The sequence below is a fragment of the Otolemur garnettii genome, unplaced genomic scaffold, assembly GCF_000181295.1.
Source record: "Otolemur garnettii isolate 467f Iridium unplaced genomic scaffold, OtoGar3 scaffold00033, whole genome shotgun sequence".
Lineage (NCBI taxonomy): Eukaryota > Metazoa > Chordata > Mammalia > Primates > Galagidae > Otolemur > Otolemur garnettii.
The window spans coordinates 1,791,529-1,800,766 of record NW_003852428.1 but is presented as its reverse complement, the minus strand read 5'-3'; the positions used below and the strand labels follow the sequence as shown (position 1 = coordinate 1,800,766).

Here is a 9,238-nt window from a genome sequence, read left to right as displayed (position 1 = left end):
CATTTGCATTTTATTATCCACTATATCTATGTGTGTACTGATTAAGAAAAATAACAGTTTAATTTGTTTATCTAGAATAGGAGATAAATCTCTCTCTCTTGCTCTAGAAATATGGCAAATGTTTGCTAGTGTACTATTAGGAACTCATCCCCTCCAATCTGGTATATATATCTATTTAGAAACATTATGATAAAAGTCTAAAAATACAATATAAACTTAACAGTTTATCAAATTCACATTTTTTAAAAGGTTAGAATCAATATTTTGTTATCATCATAATCCGATGATTGTTGGGTATATAAGCCCCATACTTTTTAATTTTTTGTAAATCAAAGAAATTACAGTTTTTAAATAGTCAAAGGCTGATTATGTTTTCAGAAAACATGATTAAACTAATTCATTAATGGTGGCTTCAAGTTTTTCCTCATTAGTGTCAGAAAATTCAGCCACCATTTGTGTCTCTTAGAAAAATTGGAAAGTTGCATGCATTTGACCCCACACTCTGAAGCAACGTCCCGACAGTGATCCCTGTCTACTTCCAGGAACACCACACTGGAGTACTTTTCAGAAAGGGAATAAAAGAAAAACTGGATAAGCAAGGCCCACACCATGTGGCTGAGAAGTCAACTACTACAAGTTTATCTCCAGCAGCTTCCAAGTCTTCCTTAAAAGCAAACTTGCTCTTGATCTGCTTCACCATGTTAGTTGTTGGGGGCCTCATGCACGACCGAAAGAAAGATACAAGCAGATCCAAAGAGCTAAAACAGCTAGCAAACCTTTCAAATGGCTTTTTGAAGTTTAATAAGTCAAGATATCAGGAGCCATCCTCCCCTCTAGTACTGTGAAATTATAATTGAGTATCAAGAGATGCTAATCACTTGCCTAAGACAATTTTTGATAGACCTTAGGGGTTATCAATACATAAAATAACTGCAATTTTGAATTTTTAAGTGTGAGAGTCATCCGGCTTCTAACGGGTGAGTCTTGTCCTCTTGGTTTCCTGACTATTGTAGATGAGTAGCATTAGCTTGCTCCCACGTGCCATTCTGCAAAGTGCAATTAAAACACATACACACGCACACATACCCATGAACATGCATGTCAAAGATGCCCAGTCATCAGACAAGTTAATAATTACATGTGAGTGACTACTAAAGTTTTGGTCCATTATTTCACTTCTAAGTAGCACAATTGACAGTGTCCTTTCCGATTCACCTGTGTTAAGTTTCAACTTGCTTGGGAATATCTTCCCATTCTCTTAAAAACAGAACACTCTTCTTCATTTTTTTCTTCTTTTGAAAAATCAGTTTATAAGAACCAGCACTTGCAAAACTTGGCTCGGTGCCTATAGCACAGAGGTTACCACACCAGCCACATACACCGAGGGTGGAGGGTTTGAGCCCAGCCCAGGGCCAGCTAAACAACAATGACAACTGCAACAAAAAATAGCCGGGTGTTGTGGTGGGTGCCTGTATTCCCAGCTACTTGGGAGGCTGAGGCAAGAGAATCGCTTAGGCCTAAGAGTTTAAGGTTACTGTGAGCTGTGACAACCAGGACACTCTACTAAGGGCAACATAGATTCTGTCTCAAAAAAAAAAAAAAAGTAACCAGCACTTGCTTAACATGAACTTTTTAGTCATTGTGATTTTTTTATGACCTAATAATTATATTCTCAATGTCATTATTTAAATCAATAAGAAATTCAGATTGTTAGTATGTTAAGTAGCACACATTCAACTACATTTTGTTGAGCAATAATAATTTCCTGATAATTCAGTATTCAAAATAAGATACAACAAAATATGTTTTATTATACTGGATATTTTAAAATTTTGAAAATTTATTGCATCATCATTTGCTCATATTTTATTGTCTATTGTAAGAGTATATATTTTCTTGGCTCAATCAGATTATCATGATTAAATTTATCTTTTTTCTTACTTTTTTATAAGTAAATTTGATGTTACTAATTTATTATATCACAGTATGTAAAATTCTGTGTTTTCTTAAGAAATAATTACAATCTCTTGATGTTTCTACCATCTGTGTACATATATGTGTGTATTTATATGTCTATACCTGTTTAAATGTATTTGTAATTATTACCTCTTACTAACTATGAAATTAACTTTGTTTTAAGAAATATTGTCAGATTCTAAGTAAGGCCACATGGAGATGTAATAATTCCTTCATGATTAATGACTAAAACACTATTAGAGAAAAATGTGAAGGGGCATCCAGAGTCCTTTCTATATTTGTATAGTGATTCAATGTATAATCTGAGCTCCATCTTGCACCGAAGATTCTCTTTTAATTCATGTACTTTGTGTCTTCAAATAATTTGTTTATGCAAAAAAGCGATTCTTTTCAAATGTAATTATAACCTTAATTGCCATAGAGACAAAACACTGAACATGTTGGTGTAAAATGGCCCTCGATTATAAAACTGCAAAATGTTCACAGGGCAGATTTTCATTTCTATTATCTAAATGAAGCAGATATTCACTTTTGACAAGTTAAGCAAATTACTGGAATCTATGGCCGGATATATGTTATTTCAAGACAGACACACATGCTTTCACCAGACGATATTCATCGCAGCAAAGTGATGATTATAAACTCTAAGAAACAAAATTATACATAGGTGCAAAAAAGTAAGTAATTAGTCCAAGTGCATATGTTTAGTCAGGGACAGAGCAGAATGGAAATTCATGCTGCTCTGACTCCATAGCCCTTAATCATTTTTTTATACACGATTCTCTTATCTTTGTTGTTCAGCGTGATCAGTTAAATCTGTGAGTATTATGATCCTCTGTTAGCTACTATGCATGGTTGACAGGCATGCCTTTTGTATACTAGCTTACACAATGAGAAAGAAAAAACACAAATGTATATTTAATGAAGTTATAGCAATGATTTAAAATATATAAATTTGAGAGGAAAGGCAATATGTAGCTTATGGGGAGATAAATGGCTTTGTAGGTAGTTAAGATTAAATGTGTAGTTAAGTGTATCTAGACCCTTACTGTGTTGCTTTTCAGTTCTACTACAAGTATAATAGTAAAAAAAAAAAAAAAAAAAACCAGCAGATAAAGGAATTTAGTAAAGATGATAATGCCATTTAGAAAATGTGGAAAATCATTTTTTTTAAATTTCTTAATTAATTTCTACACTATAGGAGGTCCAAGGGAACCTAATTAATTACTCCTCTTCCCTAATGAATTCTACCTAATTAGAATTTCATTTAATAGGCATATTATTCCAATAGGAATAAAAGTATCATCTTATATCTACTATAGCTAGGTAGGAGAACTCATTTCCTATGTAAAAAAAGATTCCCTAGTGGATTAAAATAATCCTCCTCTCTCCTCCACCCCTTGTATTGAATAAATAGATGAAGACTAAGTTCCCAGGACGGGCAAATAAACGTAGGGCCTCTTGGTGAGAGTGAGGAGACAAAGAGTGGCGAATTCCTGCCACAGGGACCCTAAATTTAGAGAATAGAGAAAAATGAATGTTTGGGATCCACCCAGAGCTACACCACAAACTTTAATAGAAACAATAAGGGCTGCATACATTTACAGTCAATGCTGCTTTATCTTCTGGAATAACTTCTTCAGAGGAAAGGCATTTCAGATAAGGCAGTTGAGGTGGTTAAATTAAGAAATGTACTGAAGGTAACCAAATCAGACAAATTGCCCTTGAGAAGTTTATAAATATCAGTTAAGTCTGAGGAAAACCAGAATAAAAAGAACTTGTTCAGTTTAGAATGAGGAGGTGAAGGTTTCACAGACATTTAGAGTTTTCTGTTTAATAAACTATGTGGCAAACACTTGGCTCCTTCCAAGGTACCAGGAATAATTAATTTCTACACCACCTCTATTGGCTAGTTACTATCAGGATCTCCTTTTCCTTGCTTAAGAAATCAGAGGATTAAAGGGGCTAAATACCTTGTCCAAAGTCTTTAGAGCAATAAGAATTGATGGAGTTTTTCTTATGCAATCCAAGCCAATGAATTTAAGTGCCATGATCTTCAAAATCATGTAATATAATACTTAAATTCAAATACACTATTGGGAAATGTATTAGAACCCAATATATTATTGAATAATGTATTGACGTCCAATACATTATTCAAAATAATAAGTGTTTCATTCATATTCAATTTCATGCTGAAGATCTAAAAGATTAAAGCATTGTGATTTATCAAAGTCTTGAACTTAGTATCAGGAGGAGTTCCCATAAGTTCCTTACATTATCACTTCGAGGATCATTTTATTAATAAATGATGCCTGAATTATAGTACCATTATGTTTATTATCTTCCTGAGATTTGCATCATAACATTATTGCTATGAAGTAAAAAAAAAAAAGTTAAGCCCCCCACCTGGCTGAATGGACCCCTCTTGGCTGAGAAGTTCCCAGAAAAAACTTAAAGCTGAGTTGCTGTCCACCAGAAGAGGGGACTGGACATGCCTCTTTATGTTCCCTCACTTTTAGTTTCTCTTTGTAGCAATCAGATCATTAACAACCTAACACCATGCAAGATAACGCTCAAATCTCATTGGCAGGCCATCAGTTTCCTTAACAGATAACTTGAGCCTAGGTAAATGTCATTCATTTGGAATTATCTATTTTTGTTTGTGCTTTTTTTGATTAACATGAATTTCTTCAAAGTGGGGAAAAAATGAAATTTACGTAATCATAAGCTAATACCAGTAGAAAGTGTGTGAAATTAGTGTACGCACTTATGAAAGAATGGATATAAAGGTAGAAGTAATAATAAATAACCAATCTAGAAACACCTTTAATTTTATAAGTATGTATAAAATAGATGATCATATTGTTAAATAACATGCGAATATATTTTGCATGCCATTGCAAAAGGACTTAATTGACATTTTAACAAGCAATAATGAAAGTGCGCATTTGTATATTTCTAAACTGGCCATTTTAAAGAAAGCTATATTCTAAGATATACATAAAAATTTATATATTTATAACTTAACTATAAATTAAGTCATAAGACTTCATTTTCTCACCTTAATCATCTTAATATATCTCAGTTACCCTTGTACAGAACTGCTAGTAATTATTAATTATGCCAAATTACTCTCCAGAATTTTATAGAAATACAAAAGACCTTTTAAAAGTTTGCCGTGCTATACCACAGTATAGAAAAAGAAGAGACACTTCTACATTAGCTTCTTGATAGGAGTATAAAATTAATTTCTAAAATAGAAAAAAATTACTCCAACAAAAGAAAGACATATGTCTGTGAATCTAAAATTAATTAAAGGATCTGAATCCACATTTAAATAATTTATACAAGTTCAGAGCCAAATATGGCCATTCAGATCACAAAAACTCCAAAGGAATGGGGTCAGTGTTCCTAACTTAAAATTTAAAGTCTTGCTTATATAGACAGAAAACAAAACTGTTAGGGTTATAACTTTTTCTATATAAAGCTGGTTTATAAGTTACAATTTAAGTAGTTATAATTTGTTTTCTTTTCAATAAGGCTTGTTTCCAATTTCTGTCCAATTTACAAAAGCACATTTAACAATCCATATTAAGACAACATAATACTCTTTTCTGAGAAGGCAAAAGGAAAGTTAATATATGACAAATATTAACAATGAAGAGGAAAATGGTTTTCCCGGGTCCCCTTTAACCATTTACAGCATTTTACAAAACACTCTAAGTGAGGAGGAAGGCTACTGTATAATCAGAGAAGCAAAGATTCCAGCTGCCCAGGTTACAGTTGCCTAAGTTATGCCTGCCTATCAAATGACTTGGGCCCCATAATCACATTCCCTTAAGGCTCAAAATAATTCCATGTTGTGTCAGCCTAGATTTTGAATTACTTATTTTCACATACCCATCTGATTTCCCAATATTGATTTGGAAATATTAAATAAGAAATAATGAGTAGAATGTACTACAGATCCAGGGTTCCCTCCACTAAGATCTATCCTGTTACTCTTGGTGGTCCGTAGATTCATTCTTTGAATCTCCTAGACCAAGGACTCGACAGAGTAAGAGATTCCAGATACACTAATGTACAGAGAGAATATAAAATTTCAACATTATGACTGAAGAGATTTTCTACCACCTCAAAAATCTAAGGGTTCCAGTAATAGGAACTGTTTTAATGTAATCAATAATAACAATATGATATGGAAAAAGGCACATGATAATATTCATAAATTATTAAAAATAATCATTTATATTACTAACAAAAGCACTAAAGTAAAATCATAATTGATAGAATTATAGAATTTCAACTAAAATCCTCTATCTTTTTTAATGGACACACAAAAAATATTTTATGACAAAGTTGATTGTATTTCTTTTCACTACTATTTAGAATAATGTAGGAGACATTAGCAAAGAGAAAAAAAATAAATCATAGGATTTGAGAGAAATTTAATATTATAGATGAGGTGAACTAAAAATAAAATCCTAGGAGCCCCGTTGATGAATGGATTCTCTCTCAGCCACGGGAACCCCAGGGAAACTTTAACTCTGAGGCCTTAGCCGTGACGAGATGGAGAATTGGACCTGCCACCTTATACTCCTTCCTCCATAAGACCCATCTGATTTTTTTTTCCTAAGGACTAAACAGAAACCAGTCTTGTGATCCACACCAGCATCTTTCCTGATAAGCAACCAACAATCCCAAGGAGCTTAATTAGCACACAGAGCATTCACAGACAGCCTTCATGTCCCTGTTCCATCCAGTGACACCAGAGGGCCGTGACATGCAGAACATGGACCTCAGAAAGGGGTGGAAAGTTCAACTGCATGTGTGAGTGATCCTCCTTTTATAAATATTCATGATTCATTTCACAGCATTAAATTTGTATTTGTGGCCACCTTGCTGAGGATAAACTCCTTTTCCTGCCTTCTGGTGGGAGGCTTTGCTTTTCAGCCTTCAGGAACGGCCATGCACAGGCTGCAACTCTTTATGAGAAATAAAGCTCTCTTTTCCAAATTATGAGCCTCATTATTTTTTCAGTTATCAATGACATAATAATTTTTTTTCTGGACATTTTACATAAGTCAATGGAGGAACTACCATGCACATTAGGAATACTTAATAAAGTATAGTAATTAAAGGTGCATAATGAAAATAATAGTTTATGTGGAATTGGAGGAAGTTGGCTGAGTAGACACTTCAGTTGCTAAATCATCTCAGAAAAAGAAGAAAATGTTTAGTTGAAAAAACAAAAACAAAAACATAGATCAAGTAGCCTCTCTAGTGGCCGGTACTATAGGTGCTTCCCACACCACCTGGCTAATCTTTTTTCTGGTTTTAATAGAGATACGGTATCATTCTTGTGCAGGCTGGTCTGGAACTCCTGAGAACTCAATGTTCCTCACTCTCTGGGCTCCCAGAATACCAGGATTGCACCAGTCAGGGGCTTCTATTTTCCATTCGAGCAGCTTGTAAGTCACTATGTCATGCTAATAAGTAAAATGCTGGACAACTGGAGAGTCAACACCTTTTCTTAGATTCCATATTAAAGTGAGTTCCAGGGAAAATTAGACAGATAGGCAGACATGACAAGTCATAAATATCAGAGAATTCATACATAGGTACTTCTGTGAACCCTGAACTGTAATTGATGGTTTGTTGAAAGCTCAGTTTGGACTAGACTATGAGTTACATATTTCAGAAGTTCCCCCACATTTCTGTGGGTTTTATCTTCTGAAGCCCTCACAGGTCCTCACAGGGAATTCTCAGGGCTCTGGCACGGTCAGGGAAAAAGAACCATCTTGAAATATGCCCCAGCACTCTGTTTTCAACAAGGCCTGCCTTCAAGAGAAACTATTTTATTTGAACCTACTGGGGTTTTGCCAGAGTCTCGAAACCTGGGGAAAGGGAAATATCCAACTCCAGCCCCTCTAGTTATCTGGTCCCACCTAAGAGCAGGGGACTAAGGGGCATCTGTGAAGGGCGCAGCCCAGGATCATAAGCTCACTAAAAGACTGGGACCTAATCATAGAAGGGAAGGATTTCTCCACTTCCTCCTCACTTTACAACCACATCACTAAGGTCCATCTCTTAGAGTTTCTTTTACTTAGTAAACCATGCCTGACTCTCAACAAAAAAATTACATAGTGTATTTCAAAACAAAAACACATTGTGAAAAGAAGACCAGGTTTAGATACAACAGAAGTGTTGGAATGATCGGACTTTAATTTTTAACACAATTATCATATGATTAAAGTTCTAAGGCGCTAACAAAAAACCTAGATAGCATGCAGATACATATGGGTAATGTTTTAATCTGTTCTCTGCTGCTGAGACAAAATACCACAGTCTGGGTAATTCATAAAAAAAAAGTTGTATTTGTCTCATGATCTGAACCCTGAGAAGTCCAATGTCAGAGGCCCACATCTGGTGAGGGCCCTTTTACTGCTTTATAACATGAAAGAAGGTATCAAATAATAGGAGAGAAAAAGAGGACATAGAGAGAGGGAAAAAGTAAACAAAATTCTCAAACTTCTTCAATAACAACACCCCTTACCCCTCAGGAGATAACAGTGTTCATCCATTCAGGAGGGCAGAACCCTCTGATCTAATCACCTTGAAAGGCCCCCACCTGTTGATATCATCACAGTTACAATTAAATTTTAACATTAATTTTGGAGAGGACGTTAAAGCCATAGCCAGTAATATAAACACAGAGATTAAGAGTTTAAGAAAGAATCAAAAAGAAATTTTAGAGATCAAACAAAAACACTGTAACAGAAATGAAGAATGCCTTCTCTGGATTAATTAGGAAATGGAACATGAGTGCAGAAAGAATCTCTGAGCTTGAGAAAATATCAATAAAAACATCCAATACTGAAGAGAAAAGAGGCTGAACAAAGAAAGAAACAACAGAACATTCAGGAACTGAGGAACATCTGCAAAGAGATACACATCCTGCCAAGGCCAGAAGAAGAAGAAGGAGGAGGAAAAGGGACAGAAGAAATAACTGATTTGAAGCAATGTTAATAGAGAATTTCACCCAAATTAATGTCAGAGGTCAAACCACAGATCCAGGAACCTCAAAGACCATGGAGCAAGATTGGTGCCAAAAGAAAATTCACCCGGCTATAACACGCTCAGGCTGCAGAAAGGCAAATAGAAAGAAAATATCTCGGAAGTCCCTGCAAATTAAAACAATGAGATAATACGACACATCTATTGAAATTCCCCAAAATGACAATACCAGATTCTGACA

The 9,238-nt window shown here is 34.7% G+C and overlaps 1 pseudogene; it reads right to left on the bottom strand.

Annotated features, from left to right (window-relative positions):
- Positions 1-387: 387 nt before the first annotated feature.
- On the bottom strand, positions 388-700 carry LOC111725206 (annotated as a pseudogene).
- Positions 701-9,238: the final 8,538 nt, after the last annotated feature.